At 38.0% G+C, this 16,253-nt stretch overlaps 2 long non-coding RNA genes across 3 annotated transcripts in view; one reads left to right on the forward strand and one right to left on the reverse strand.

Annotated features, from left to right (window-relative positions):
- Nucleotides 1-1,477: 1,477 nt before the first annotated feature.
- The window catches only part of LOC117660578 (uncharacterized), a 113,608-nt gene continuing 98,832 nt past the window's right edge, over nucleotides 1,478-16,253 (forward strand). Inside the window, exons 1-2 of the long non-coding RNA XR_004589709.3 lie at nucleotides 1,478-1,541; nucleotides 3,025-3,147. This is a non-coding gene — a long non-coding RNA (uncharacterized LOC117660578). The remainder of the gene's footprint in view (nucleotides 1,542-3,024; nucleotides 3,148-16,253) is intronic.
- LOC117660576 (uncharacterized) lies at nucleotides 4,864-12,567 on the reverse strand. Of its 2 annotated transcripts, none has more exons than XR_004589708.3 (4): nucleotides 12,463-12,567; nucleotides 9,353-9,500; nucleotides 6,206-6,316; nucleotides 4,864-5,128 (listed from the first exon to the last, which is right to left on the reverse strand). It is a non-coding gene; the product is annotated as an uncharacterized LOC117660576 (long non-coding RNA). The 2 variants fall into 2 exon arrangements; XR_004589707.2 differs by lacking the exon at nucleotides 12,463-12,567 and adding an exon at nucleotides 11,364-11,439.

Consider the following 16,253-nt stretch of genomic DNA (forward strand, 5'->3'; position numbering starts at 1 on the left):
TACTAGAGTCTAAAATGGAAGAAACTCAAGATAATTTGGACAATAGAATTCAAAAAATTGAAGATGATTTGACAAATATTCAAGATAATAGCTCAGAAGAAAAACCTAAAATGGAGGCTGATCAAAAGACTGGCAATGTAGAAAATTTGCAACAGAGGATTGAAAGAGAGGTTTTAATGGTACAATATAATTTCACTGAATATGCGATAAGACTGAGAGGTTTGCAGGAAAATAACAGAGATGATTTAAGGAAAATATCTTCTGAAATTCTAGCTGGGATTTTAAAGGTTCAACCTGAGGAAGTGTTTTGTAGGATTGACAGAGTTTACAGAATAAACTCCTGGATTGCAAAGCAAAGGCAATTGCCTAGAGATGTGGTGATTTATTTTACAGATAAAGAAATTAGGAATAACATTGTGCAAAATTCCTTCAATTCTAATTTGCAATTGTATGGAAGAAAGATTTGGATTTACAAAGAACTCCCACCTAAGATATTAACGGAAAGGAAGAAATTTGGTTTTTTGGTGACTGAGTTAAAAGGAAATTAACTTTTTAATTTTTGTCTTAATGACTGTTACTCCATGAAAAAGATCAAGTTTAAAAATGGTGGTTGAACAATGGAAAGTAAGAAAAGTAAGATTAAAACAAGCTTTCCCCGACTTTTTAAAACAATCAAGCGCTAACCATTTCCAGGTGGTGGTAAAGGATTTTAGTCTGAACCACGTTATCTGGGGAATCATTGGCTTTTCATTTTGGTCTGGATGTCCAGCTGGTGGTGTTAATTTGGTCACAGTGCAGAAGGCAGCATTCTTAGTAGTGACAATCATCTTGTGGAGAAAATCTTGTGGAATTAGGTGGGCTTCCATTGTGGTGTATTTCCTTATAAATTTACATCTTACCTTTTCTTGATTTTCCTATTTTCTTTTTCCTGCCTACCATTCCAATGATTGTTATTTATTACTTATTTGAACAGCAGTGTTTTAAATGTTTCTACCTATTTTAACATTTCCCTATTTTTATTGCTTTCCTTGTAATTTTTATATAAAGGGCTTTGGGTATGGAGGGAGAATTACTGAAAAAGATCACTGAAATATTTGGAATAAATGTCTTTTTCATGCATCTATTAATATGGCACAAAGTTGCATGCCTTCTAGCTTTTTTGCTTCACAGGATTTCTATTTTCATACCACTATCTCAATAAATAATTTTCTGGTGCACTTTTTTTTTAAGGTGATAGAATCCATTCTTTTAGAAAGAGAATATATTCTGGGCTGTAAATGTGAATATAGACAAATAATTACTTATTCATGTTTGTTTCTTTATTCAATTTCTAAAGCTGCCATTTTTAGGTCCTTATGAAAGGCTAACAGAACTGGGGCCATTTTAATCTCTGAAAGAAAGATGTCACATAGAGCAGGAGCCACTACAGAAAAAATGGCACCCGCCAGGCAACATTCTGTGCATGATGGGATCTGTAGCATAACCATTCTGCTTGATCTGGATAGCCAAGTGGAGACTTTTGGAAAAAGGTGATCCTTCAGGTATGTTAAGGTCAGCTGCCAAAATAATAATGCTGTTGAATCTGCTTATGTTTTTGTAGGATCTAACAAGAAGAAATCCTTATCAAGTGAAACCAGATACAAATGCTTTTTCCCTTCACATTTTTCTTCTCAATGTGAGAAGAACAGAATCAGAGGGGATACAGATCACATGAACTACTGAAAATCTATGAAGTACTTTAAGCTGTTTCCAGCATAAGATTCTCCAATGGGTCAAGTTATCTTGGAAAGATAAGTTGATAACTAGAGAAAAGAAGGACATGATAGCAGTATTCCAGTATCTGAGAAGTTGCCACAAAGAGAAGGGTGTTACATACCAAAGCACCTGTAGGCAGGACAAGAAACAATGGATGGAAACGAATCAAGGAGATATGCAACCTGGAACTAAGGAGAAACTTCCTAACAGTGAGGACAATTACTGGAATAGCTTGCCGTCAGAAGTTGTGGGTGCTTCATCACTGGAGGTTTTTAAGAAGAGACTGGACAGTCACTTGTCTGAAATGGTATAGGGCTGTGATGGTGAACCTATGCACGCGTGCCACAGGTAGCATGTGGAGCCCTCCCTGCGGGCAAGTGGGCTGTCGCCCAGCTCAGCTCCACTGCACATGCGCATGGGCCTCCCACCAGACAACTGATTTTCTGGTCTCTGGCACAGGGTGGGGTGCATGCAGGAGACGCACATGCATGCGTGGGGGAAGCGTGGGGGGTGCAGTGTGGGCCTTTCCCCCATGGCCCATTTTTGGTCCCTGGAGGCTTCAGGGAGGCCTACTAGGTCCAAAATGGGCTGTGGAGGTTGCATGCACATGCACAGGGGGAGCATGGGGGATCGTGCACACATGCACAGGGGGCAGGGCATGTGGGGGGTACATTGCATTATGGGTGTGGGCACACGTGCGTGTGACCCCCACACACTCCCCCCACTTTTGGCAAAAAGGTTAGCCATCCCTGGAATAGGGTCTCCTGCTTGAGCCGGGGGTTGGACTAGAAGACCTTCAAGGTCCCTTCCAGCTCTATTTTGATTGATATTGATTGAGCTCCAAACACTGGGGTCACTGACATTAGTTGGTTACACATATCATAGGAGGAAGATATGAGAGAGAGACAGAGAGTCTAAGTTCCGGGTGGATGAAATTGATTTCATTTTGTCAATCAGGAATGTTTAACTACATGGGGTTTGTTTTTCTCTCACACTTCTTTTAGTGCATCTTTATCTCAACTACTTTCTCACTGTGCAGCACAATGGTACTTCTTTATTTCTTTTGCAAAGGAGCTAAAAATTATATAAAGTACAATTGCACTTAACCATATGGAAGGTCTAGTTACCTTCATTAAATATTCAGGGATGTCAGGAAACCTGCAAAACTCTACTTTTCATCTAAAAACTTAAAAGATTTTTGTTATGCAACACAGAAATTTATTATTTACAGTAAGTGAAAGTTACTTCTTTTCTTTCACAATTTTACAGGGGGGAAAAAGAACTTCCAGTGCAAGATAGAAGTGTGTTTATTATCGGAATTACACAGAACATCTGCCTCTGTGCCCCAGCCAACTTTGGGATTTTGAAAAACCAAGTCAATGCACAGAAAATGTATGTATTCATTTTCTACTTCACAATTTTACAGTCTAATCTGGAATAGCTTCTACTATTCAAACCAACAAAATTGGATTGTATTTCAGAATGCATCACTAGATCTCTTTAGGTATTTTAAAGCAGCCTAACTTCCATTACTGTTTATAGGGCAATGTTATCCTATAATAATCAAAAAATTTGGGGGCAGCTATTTTTCCACCCTTAATGCCCTTATTATTTCTCCACCATTGTTCTATCTGCCAATAGCTACCATAGCCATGTTTAAGATGACTCATTATCTGCTGGGGAAGAAAAACCCAGAGGAACATCTCTCGGACCATTGCAAGGACTATTCTTCTATCTGTCAGATGAAGAGCCTTGATAGTACAGTGGTTTAGTGCACCCTGTTATTAACACAGCTGCCTGCAATTTCTGCTGGTTCGAATCTCTCCAAGGCTCAAGGTTGACTCAGCCTTCCATCCTTTCTAAGGTAGGTGAAATGAGGACCCAGTTTGTGGGGGCAATAAGCTGACTTTGTATAAAATATACAAAAGAATGAAGGCTATTGCTTAACGCATTGTAAGCCGCCCTGAGTCTCCAGAGAAGGGCGGCATATAAATCAAATTAAAAAAAAAAGTCTCATGGATTCATTCAGAGTTGGATTTCATTTGGACAGATCCAGTAGAGGTGCCTGGGGCTGAGTTTTTTAGGGTTATTGCAGCAAATTTGCAGCTGTGACTCCCGAGGAAGTAGACAGGAACTTCCAGACCGTGATCTCAGTGATCTGTTGGATTCAGATCACTCCTGGTGGATGGACAAAAGGTGGCCTGAGATTGGATCCCCAAACCTGTTTCTTTGAGGAAGAAGTTTGTCTCATCAGGCTTGGAAGGAGGCAGTAATGCACCTCCTTCTCCAAAAGCCATTGCTGGACCCAACAATTCTGAACAATTTCCATTTATTATTTAACCTTCCCTTTTAAGGGAACATCATGGAGAAGGTGTCTGAGCTTCAGTTGGAGGAGATGGATTATCTGGATTTGTTTCAGTTGGGTTTCAGACCAGGTTACAATAAAAAGACAGCATTGGTCATGCTACAGCTGGTCTAGGATGAAATGGTGCAGACAATGATGGATGTGTCTTATTATGCCCGTGCTGCTCATACTGCACTGATTACCATTATGGGTTCTGTTCATAGGGCCTGATTATTTGAGAGAACGTTTGTCTCCAGTTGTTTCTGTCTGTCTAGTAAGACCGGGCAGAATGGGCAGGCTTTGGTTCAATCAATAAAGCAATGTTATCAAGTGTGATGCAGGAAACATGTTAGATCGGGCGATGACTCAGTGCTAACAGTAACAACAGCTCTTTATTGGTAGATCAGTGCAACCCAACGGCTGGCTCAACTGACTGTTTCCCCTTTTATAGGGAGCTGTCAGACAGGTCAGCCAATGGGGTTTGAGTATTTTCCTGCTGAATTGGTGGACCTCTCTATTGTGACCTGCCCTTTGGAATGATAGCTTTCTCCCTGATGATGTTCAGAAAGCTATTAAGGAACTAGCTATTGTCCCAGGCATTAGCACAGATGATGCTAAATAATGATGAGTTGTGATATTAGGTATTAAAATAATGAAAGAACTATAGACTCAAGTGAGCTCTCAAAATGAAGTCTAGTCAAGTCATTTTGCAGGAGAACCACTTCAATCTTCATACCAAAAAGCAAAAGCATGTATGTGTATAATACCTGCCCAGACATCATTTTTTTCTGTACTGTTCTCTTCCTTTTCTATATTTGATATACTGTACAAGATGTGTTTTGTAATGGAAAGATGCACATATGAAAATATCCAACAAGTGTAGAATCAGGATAGATACAGAAAAGAGGAAAACAGAAAAATGTTGATTTCACAGATTTAGCCAGATTGCCAAAGTAGTTTTAGGACTGTGATCAAGCCTTATGTAAATTTCTCTCCCAACTTCCAATTAGCATTTGCTTCCATTCTATACTGCAGAAAAGAAAACATAAATTATATTAATAGAAATATTTACAAAATGCAATCTATTATAATATTTCACTGTAACTGCATTACACTGTCTGAATACTGCCTACTCTATCCCTGAGCTCAGAAAGAAAGAAATATCTTGCTGAACTCTAAATTATAAAATTCCATTTTATGCAATACTGCAGAAAAAAGTGGACATTGAAAAATTATCTGACTGGGAGCTTAGCAAGATAAAGCTATAAATCTTCCTGGCAGTTATTCACTTTTATTGTGAGGTGGTGCTTATGGGAGCTGCTGTTAACTAACAGATGCTGAAGTTTGGCATGGTAGCTTTGAGATTCCTAAGTCCATAGATGTGCTGTGATTCTGCAGCATTCAGACTCTGGTGTAGCAAAAAGTATGAGATTTTAAAACATTGCCAAAGTCAATTGAGAATTCAGTCAAGAATTTAAGTGATGAGTCCCAGTCGCTCAAGAAGAGGCAATGGCATGTACTACTAATAGGATTTATGGTGGATTGAAACAGCAGGGATGGCACTGCTGCAGAAATCAAAGGCCAGATGGTGAATTCTGTCCAGCGTGGTCAGATAAAGGAGACATTGCTAGATCACCCACTTTCACCCCAGAAACAGGCTGTTTCTCACGAGTAGACTGCACAAGCTGAAGTTTTCATGGTCAGCTCATAGACAAGTTAGATTATAGAAAGAAGGGCTATGTTTATAATTGAGCTTGTAACTTCTCTACAGAAAATGATCAGAAGCCATTTCTTTGTATCTTTTTGCATTGTTTACAATTTTTCTTTTATTTCCTCCCCCTTTTTTTTTGCACTTTTAGCTTTTTGTATTCGTTTGCAATAGTTTTTATCTTCCTTTTTTAAACTTTTAATAAATTAAAAGAAAAATAAAAGAAATTAATTAATTCAAAGACCTTCACTTCTCCAAAATCTAATAGGTGATTTTTTTTCCTCCTAAAATTTTATGAAGCAGGAAATGAGAACATCTTCCATGTTCCTTTTAAATTCTATGAAGCTGAATATTTTTTTTTTTAATGTTAAAAGAAAACAGATTTGGTCATGCTGTACCTTTGCTTTGCTTATCCAGGCCCCATGAAAAATCTGTATTTTTCAAAGAAGATACTGTTCTTGTGTACTTCTGAACATATCCATCATAACAAAGCACAGTTCCAAAGTATACTGCTCGAAAAAATAAAGGGAACACAAGCAGAAGACATCCGAGATCTGAAAGAATGAAATAGCCTTATTAAATACTTTGTTCGTTACATACAGTAGTTTATACACTGCTCAAACAACTAAAGGGAACACAAAACTACTGTATGTAACGAACAAAGTATTCCTCCAGGCATCGGGACATCACGAAAAGGGCATCCCCGATTTGATGGGATATTAATCATCCAGTGTTATATTGCAAAATTGTAACCTCTGTAACATTTCTAAATCCTTTGTTCATTCATTTGTATTTTATTTTTTTTATTCCCCTTTCTTATCTTCTTTTTATATTTGATGATATAGTTCTCATATGTTGTCATTTTGGCATCATAACAGTTGCAATGGATGTCTCTAGACCAGGGCTGTCAAACTCCCGGCCCACGGGCCAGATGCGTCATGTGCTGGCTATGCCCATGTCCGGTTTAGCAAGGGTGGGGGAAGTCCCGATATGTCACATGATGCCGCCATGACGACGTGAGCTTGACACCCCTGCTCTAGACCTACTGCACTGGTATAGCTCATTAGTAGAATAAGAAATGGAAACGCATATGAGCTCAAGCCAAATAGATGGTGAATGGAAGTACATGCACTTTGTTAATAAAATATAATTTAGAGTTTAAAATGAGCCACTGCTACAACCACTTATGCAAATGAATTTGCATTACTTGAGTTGAAGTGTTTTTACTTGCATACAAACCAAAATACCAATCCACACACCAGAGAAAGCCTTGAGGATTCTGTTCTCTGGACAGGCTTCTAAAAGAAATTATGTAGAATTTATTTTGTAGAATTCTTAGATGTTGATTTCTGCCACATGTCTGACATGACTCATGCCCATTACCAGCTTTGGTTATAGGTGAAGACGTCAGATTACAGACCATTCAATACAACTTTGACAAAAGTACAGTGCATTTCTCAAGATAAATACAGTGCTTTCAGACTGTCACTGGCCTCTTAAAGAATGTGATTAGAATGATAGCTTATGTAATGTTTCAACCGACATGTTTGCTCTAAGGTGATTTAACATTTCCTTTTATTTACTCAAGGTTATATATTCATGCTTGATCCTCCATTTTTATTAGCTTCTTTCTGCACTGCATATAAATATGTGTTAGTTTTCAAATAGATTTGCAAAATGCAGGATGTACTCTTGCAGATTGCATTTATTAAGAATGCCTGGGGTTTTTTTAGGAAAAAAAAGAGTTTGGTAAGAAATACTTATTCCCATTCTTGCTAGTATTCCCATGCAAAATATTCTTAAGCTCATATTTACCCAGAACTAAAAGTCTATTGTAGAATATTTTCCTATGATTCTAACATTCAGATATTATTGTTTTAGACTATTGCATAACCACAGGAAAATTAAAGTCAATACTTTCCCAAAATATTCTCATTTATGCTATGATTATACAACACCTCATTTTTGCATGTAACTCTGCATTGTGCTAACAGAAATGATAATAGCCAAAAATAAAAAAGAAAGGAAAAGAAAAGAAAAGAAAATAGGAAAGGAAAGGAAAGGAAAGGAAAGGAAAGGAAAGGAAAGGAAAGGAAAGGAAAGGAAAGGAAAGGAAAGGAAAGGAAAGGAAAGGAAGACGGGAGAGAAGAGAAGAGAAGAGAAGAGAAGAGAAGAGAAGAGAAGAGAAGAGAAGAGAAGAGAAGAGAAGAGAAGAGAAGAGAAGAGAAGAGAACCGTGATTTCTGAAAAAATAACTTTCTCCTCAACCTGGTCCTCGTCATTGACCATCGCTGCAGGATAAAGGACAATATTATTCCAACACATTTTTCCTATGCTTGTTTGATCATTATTCAGGTGGTCAAAATCCTGATGAGTGGTAGGCAGTAGTATCCTGGAGCCAGCACATACTGACTTGTAAGGGCCAATTGTTAAATTTTCCAGAATTTGGCAAGCCATTTGATAGCAGAGCTCAACCACGATGCCTAACATGCCAATAAGCTCTTTGGCAGCCCATGGCTTAGCAGTGACAATGGAGGCGGCAGAGCTGGTTGTTATACATTTTATTAGCATATCTTGCTAATAGAGTTCATTCATAGACCTTTCCAGTAACAACCATGGGCAACTTGGTTACAAGTTGTAAATTGCAATTTGAAATGTCAGAAGGGTAAAAAGCATGAATTAATAAGTAGAAGAAAACATAGCTTGTGTGACAATAAAATAAAAGAGAAAGCTGTAAGAGATTGGAATGAAGATGGTCTTATCTTGTGGAATGGAAAGGATAAATACATGCAGGGAAATAGAGTTAAGTTATACTAAAAGAGCTAAGATCTTTTTCAGAACACTTGAACTGGCCTAAACTAGTACAGGTGTCTCCTGTCTTGGAAACTCTAAGACGAGTAGACTTCAACTCCTAGAATTCCTTAGCTAGCATGGGAAATTCAGGGAGTTGAAGTCCATGCATCTTAAAGTTGTTAAGTTTGGGAACTCCTGATTAGAAAGTTGTGGTGTAAAGTTGTAAACAAATGTAAAGGTGTGAAAGGTGTAAATAAGAGCAGGAATTCCTACATCAGTGGCAGTTCCATGATATACTCCAGTGAATGGTGACAATGTAAGAATCAAGGATGAATTTGGGGAAAATTGAGCAACTCTCCAAAGACTTTGATCTGGGAGTGTGGAGTTATTATACAAAATTATACAAGTACATCAATAGTGAAAAACTAAAGCAAGTAGATGAATTGGTGCCATCTTGGTAGCATGACATAAACATTCATATATTCCCCAAAATTTCAAGTAAAAATGAGCATTTAAAAATTACTTCATCAACTCTGTCCTGTAAATGCGTGGCTGAAGTTTATTTTTATCTTATTGCTCTGTGATAGACCTGAGAAGCAATGGTCTCCCTTCCTTGTGCATTTCATCTTTAAAATAAATAAGTCTATCAAATCTTCTCTCTCAGGATGAAGAAGGGGAAAATGCAAGCATTAATCATTTGTTTCAGTGCTTTTTTTCCTGGTTACCTGTTTCTGTCAAATTATAAGACCTCACCTTCAGGTGTTCCACATTTATGGCCAGGAGGTCCACTTGAGCAAGTTCAAAGTACCTCGGCCAAGTCTTTCCTATTCATCATGCTTTGACATGAAATCTCCTGATAGTATCTGCTCATTTGTCTGTGGGCTTTGAAGACGTTGTGAGTCTGAAAGGCAGAGGGAGAAAGGTTAATTGGTTTTGCTGACCATCTGTTTGTCTTGGGAATGGATGCAGAGCTTAATATGTAAGAAGTGGCATCTGCAAGAATTAAGTAAAACATTTCCACGGAGTTTAACTTATGGATCGTGTGCTTGGAGGAAGAGTCTGTGTAACAAAAAAAAAACAAAAAAAACCCATATTTACTTAGTTTTAAAGGTTTTGACCCTGGGGAGAGATAGCCAGTAAGACTTTTCCTGGGAGTATCAAGAAGAAATGCAAACTTTTCCAGTCATTTTTTAAAAAAAAAACTTTATGCCTACCATTTTATACTTCTTTTAATGAGAAAGAGGGCATCACCCAACTCTACAATTAATAGCAGCATCCAGGAATTGAACCACTCGATCTCCATGAAAAAAGGCTTTTTCTGTACAAAGCAACTAGAGCATTCTTTCTTTGTGTCATTGCAAATCATTTTCACAATACTATAAAGCTTCAAAACCAGTTTGCAATTTGTTACATTAGGGGAAGGATCTGCTTCAGTAGTGAAATCTGAACCGGTTTACTACCAGTTTGCTGACTGCGCATGTGCGCCATGCGCCAAATGCACGCTGAGCACGCACATACACAGTGCACACCAAATGTGAGCTGTGTGCATCCACATGCAGTGCGTGCCAAAAGGAGGCTTGGGAAGGTAAGTAGAACAGCGTGGGGGGGTAATCAGCTGTGGCGCATGTGGGACCCTTTTTTAAAAATTTTTAAAAGCATTTTTTACTACCGGCTTGGGCGAATAGGTAGTAAAAAATGCTTTTAAAAAGTAAAAAAAAAGGTTCTGACGATCCGCAGCAGAGCTGTGATCGTCGGGGCTTTTTTTTATCTTTTAAAAGCATTGTTTTACTACCGGCTTGGGCGATTAGGTAGTAAAAAAAATACTTTAAAAAAGTAAAAAGAAAAAGGGCTCCGATGATCACAGCTGTGTCGCAGGATCATCGGAACCTTTTTTAACCTTTTAAAAGCATTTTCTTACTACCAGTTCACCAGAACCGGTCGTAAAAAAATGCTTTAAAAAGGTTAAAAAAAAGGCTCCGGCAATCACGTAGCACAGCTGTGATTGTCAGAGCCTTTTTTTTTTTTTTTACTTTTTTAAAGCATTTTTTACTACCTATTCGCCTGAACCGGTAGTAAAAAAATGCTTTTAAAAGGTTTAAAAAAAGGGTTCTGACGATCAGCTGAGTGACACGGGATCATCGGAACCCTATTTTTTACTTTTTAAAGCATTTTTAACTACCTGTTCCAGAGAACAGGTAGTAAAAAAAAATGCTAAAAAAGTTTTTTTTAAAATTCCGACAATCGCGCATCATTCAGCTGATTGTCGGGACTTTTTATTTTTACATTTTTTACTACCGGTTCGGCGAACCATAGCATTTTTTATTACCGGTTCAGGCGAATCGGCCTAAACCAGTAGCATTTCACTCCTGATCTACTTCATGTAAAGGGGAAGGAGGGCATACCAGATGTGTGAAATATTTAATATATCCAAGTAGAGCTAGCTGGGTCTACCTAATTATGGAGGAGGAAGAGATAGAGGGAGGATTGAATGGTACCTATTCCCAAACAATAATATGATTGTCTCAGGGAAGGCCATATAAGTTTAGAATATTGCACTTGGCCGTATTGTCTGTGTGTCAGATTAGCTTCAAACAGATATTTGTACCTTGCAGATATAACAATATAGAAAATGCATTTTCCCTCAAGAGCTTGCAACCATGCAAAGTTTAAAAGGTTATAGCTTTGAGCCCAGGATGTCCATAAAAGGACAGGATGAAAGTTCATGGTGTCTAGAAAGAGAACATTTCACTATTGCACCACTGACCTTTTTTAAGTGTCAGCAATAGGTCAACACTCCAATCAGGTTTCAACATCTTCAGAGCTTTTCTCAGTGATTATGCTTAATTGTAATTAACATAGAAGAAGAAAACCTCAAATTTGACACATTGTTATATAGTTCACAGTTATTAGTTGTTCATACACTTTCAGTTAAGGAACAAAAACTCAGACAATCCCTCTTAATTTATCCTTTAAAATCCAGAAATGCTATTTTTTTTTTTTGTTATATTGCCAAAGATGAATTGTGAGGACCTGAAAACAAATCTGCTGCTATAGGTAGGTTCTAAGAGGCACAAACCAATAATAATAATTCCACGTTCTAGCAAAAACATATATTAATAATATATAACAATATTTTTAAAATCCTAACAGATAATCCTAAAATTACACAGTGGTAGTATTAAAAGGGAATCCATCCTCATAATCAAAATTACAAACATTGGTACAAGAATACAGCTAAAATAGTTGTTAGTACTGCAAACACAGCTACACAGTTATCAAGTATTGTCATACATTAGTGTTTGAGGAACAATGAAATCCAAATTCATCAACTGCCAAATATGTTAATATTAAACATTCAGGTATTCAAAAATATAATGTAAATGTGAAATATCAACATACCAAAAGAATGTTTTGAATATTAAGAAAATGTGGGGGAACAGTTTTGACAGCCCTATAAGTTTCAGCCCACGGAAAATTGGTCTACTATTTTACCTGCCCTACTTTATAGAATGTTAATATAGTAATAGTGACACCTTGTTGCTTTGTTTCAGGAAAAAAAATCGGCTGTTAATTTGCTACATGCCAGGACTTTATTACTCTTTTTTGGTACCTTCAAGTCAGTTTTAACTCCAGCATACAAGTCTCTGCAGCAACAGTTTCAGAAGTGGTTTGCTATTGCCTCCTTTCTAGGAAGGAGAATGATTGAATGAAGAGAATGATTGGGCCAAAGCAGAGGTGATATTCAGCCGGTTCGGACCAGTTCACATGAACTGGTAGCTCCCATGATCAGTTGGCCCCGCCCACTTGCCCCCATTCTATCCTGTCCTCTATTTCCTGCTTTGTAGCGCAACTCGAGCACTCACCAAACCGGTTGTTAACTGGCAGCATCCCACCACTGAGCTAAAGTAATTCATGGCTTCATGCCTAAGGTGGGACTCATGGTCTCTAACCTTAACTAATTCACAAAAAAGGCTGTCACCTGTTAACTACTCATACAGACATTTCACTGAGTATGTTGGTATCACAATCAAACCACTGTTTGGTAAATATAGATGACCATCAAAATAAAAATATCACCAGTCTGCCTTTCATAACCCCAAGTTTGCATTTATCATTTAAACTAGAAAACATAGGTCCCTCTAGAATACACTGAGGAGTATTAGCAATACTTACTGTTGTTTGCACTATATTTCTAATGTACTACCAATTACTACAGGGAAGGTACACTGGCTCAGTGGTTAAGACATTGGGCTTGTCACCTGGAAAAGCTGGCAGCCCAGATTCAAGACCTGGGAGTCATGCGATGGGGTGAGCACCCATCTTTACTCCAGCTTCTTCCAACCTAGCAGTTTGAAAGCATGCAAATGTGAGTAGATAAATAAATACCACTTTGGTGGGAAGCAGTGGTGGGTTGCCCCCAGTTTGCACCGGTTCTATAGAACTGGTAGTAAAACCAGCGGGAGGCTCCGCCCACTGATCCTGATGTCATCAAAACGCTTCTGCGCTTATGCAGAAAAGCATGCGCATGCGGGAGTGAAGCAAGCGTGCTCGCTTGGCCCCATTGCGAACCAGTAGTAAAGGTAAGTAGAACCCACCCCGGTGGGAAGGTAACAGTGCTCTGTGATGTCATGCAGGTGACATAACCATGGAAATGTGTTCAGACACTGATGGCTCAATGGCCTTGAAACAGAAATGAGCACTGCCCCCTATAGTCGGCAATGACCAGCAGAGTAAAATCCGCAGGGACGCCAACCTTACAAGAAGTCTTAGAAAAAGTTTTTATTACTTTCATGATTAACCACACTTAATCATTTAATCTACTATGGATAATAGCATGTAGCCATAGGTAGCTGAATTATATCCACTATATATTTCACTGCACCTGAAAAGCAAAACAGCTGTTCATGAATTTCATATTACATATGATAAAAGGATTTTTTAAAAAAACTCATTTTTGAGCCCTGTTCAGTTAATTGAATTGCTAGCCACACTTGTAAACATGTTAATGTACATGACATTGTAGGCAGGCCTATTGAAATGGCTGTCAAATTAAATCCTGGCTCAGTGAAAAAAGGAAAGGAAAGAATATAATCAGATTTGAAAGGATTTTCCTATGGACTTGACAAACATAAAGAATTATAGGAAATATCAACTATCTGCAAATGCAGAACTCGTGTTGCAAATTAATGTGATTAATCTTCAGATGAAAGTATATTTTGATTAAAGAGCTAGCATGCAGAATTCATTTGAAAATCACTAGGTTTTTTTCCCCTGAATTATTCTTAGCCATATTCTAATCAAATTCTGTGCATTTCACATTGTAATTCTGAACATATTTTGAACCCTCTACAAATTATGTTCATAATTGTAGACTTCTGAAGTTTCAGACTTTTTGCACTTAGTTTTTAACTGCAATATAAATAAATATTATTACTCAAGTTTCTTCTCATTTTAACCATATTTGTGTGTAGACAAATATCTCAGTAGTGGTATTTTTTGTTTTGTTTTGTTTTTCATTTCCTTCTGCTAAATTTAGCAAAGATGTAATCAAAAGCTGGCAACTATTTTACTCCTCAACTTAGTCATTTATTTAGGGACTGTTCAAAGTTACAATGGCACTGTAAAAAGTGACTTACAACCAGTCCTCACACCTATGACCATTGTAGTATCCCCATGGTCACATGATCAAAATGTGGGTGTTTGGCAGCTGGCATGTATTTATGATGGTTGCAGCATCCCAGGGTCTGTAGTCTCCATTTGTGACTTTCCCAGCCAATTTCTGACAAGCAAAGTCAATGGAGGAAGTCGGATTTGCATAATGACCACACAATCATTTAATAACAGCAGTGATTTGGTTTACAAAACTGGCAAAACTGGTTGTGCAATCAGGCATGATTCACTTAACAACCGTCTTCCTTAGCAATGGAAATTTTGGTACCCGGTTGTAGTCATAAGTCAAGGAACTACTTGTATGTACTTTCCCATTCTTATACATATAGCATATTTTCATACTTCTTGTTAAGAAGCAATCTTAACAGGTTATTTGGAGGGAAGTGAAAGAGAAAAAAAACAGTAATAATCTACCACCACCATCATAAAACTTCTTTGGCAAGAAACTGTGAAAAACTACTGATTTGTAACTAGTTCAGGGAAAAGAACCCTTATTTCTCCTTCTAACTAATCTAGTTTGAGATGACTTGCCCCTGATGCAATTAATAAAGGGAAAATGGCAATTTTCTCTCCATAAGCTAGTTGACTTAATGATTTAATGGCTTGTGAGAAAAATGGGGCAAAATCCCCCTACGGGCCATAATTTTTTGTGGACAAGGACTGCGCACATCTCATGGCTTTCAAGTTTCCTACTCCACTGCAGTACTGACACACTAAAGTCTGACAAAACACTTCACAGGCCTCTATTCATAGCACAGCTGAAAGTTGCCGTTATTATAGAACTGAAAAGGGTGGTTTCTTTGAAGGCAGAAATCTTTTACAGACCCAAGCAAGGGACACCATTTTCTATCATAGTCGCAGCACATGCATTCATTTAGGAAGGACCAGGGGTGAAATCCAGGAGGTTCTGACAGGTTCTGGAGAACTGGTAGCGGAAATTTTGAGCAGTTCAGAGAACCAGCAACGGAAATTTTGATTAGTTTGGAGAACAGGCAAATACCACCTCTGGCTGGCCCCAGAGCGGGGTGGAAATGGGAATTTTGCAATATCCTTTCCCCAGGAGTGGGGTGGGAATGGAGATTTTTGCAGTATCCTTCCCCTGCCACGCCCACCAAGCCACACCCACAGAACCGGAAGTAAAAAAAATTGGATTTCACCACTGGGAAGGACTGTCGTGTTTTTACATGGTATGGTGACAGGAATTGTATGTACTTACAATATCTTTAGCTTCACAATATTTTAACTGAATACACCAATTTATTTCACATCCTGTCATGGTGCTGATGAAGCATTCACACAGAACCACATCACAAAATCTCAGATGCTGTATGGTTGCCATGAATGGCATATTGCATACCAGGCTTCTCAAGAGCTTCAAGTGGCCGAGCTTCAAGAAGTAGACTTTCCTGTTGTTGTTGTTGTTGTTGTTTTTAACAAAATTAAATAAATGAATGTAGTCTCCTGAGCTAACCAACATTGAGCCAGACAGTAACACTTGCTGTATTTGTGAATCTTTAGTCTTCTCTGATTATCCAGAAGACATTTTCAAACCAATTTTAGATTGGGAAGAGCATACCAGGAGCCACCATCCAAAAGTTCAGCCAGTTAAAGAAGCCAATGAGTGGAGTCAGGGAAAAACTTAACTCATCTTGATAGCTAAAACTGCTATAGTACTTTTTGAGGCATGTTTCCTATGTCTTCAGAGCAGAATCTATTTTGTTTAGGAAGCTAGTTAAACTGAGAAAATAGTTATTTATATTTACTGGCCTCTATGCTAATTGAATCATCTGATGAGTAATCAAGCATGGGGACCCCAGAATCTGCAAATGACAGCCTGATTACTAAGTTATAACTCTCGGTCAAGATAAATTTTGCATAGACAAATCTAGAGCTCTGAGTGAGCAAAGATTTCCTTTGCCAAACAATTACTCACACAAGAAACACATTAACAGTAATTTCCAGGTATTAAAGTCAGATCTCTCGT

Source organism: Pantherophis guttatus, chromosome 2 (genome assembly GCF_059756535.1).
Source record: "Pantherophis guttatus breed Tessera chromosome 2, ASM5975653v1, whole genome shotgun sequence".
Classification (NCBI taxonomy): Eukaryota; Metazoa; Chordata; class Lepidosauria; order Squamata; family Colubridae; genus Pantherophis; species Pantherophis guttatus.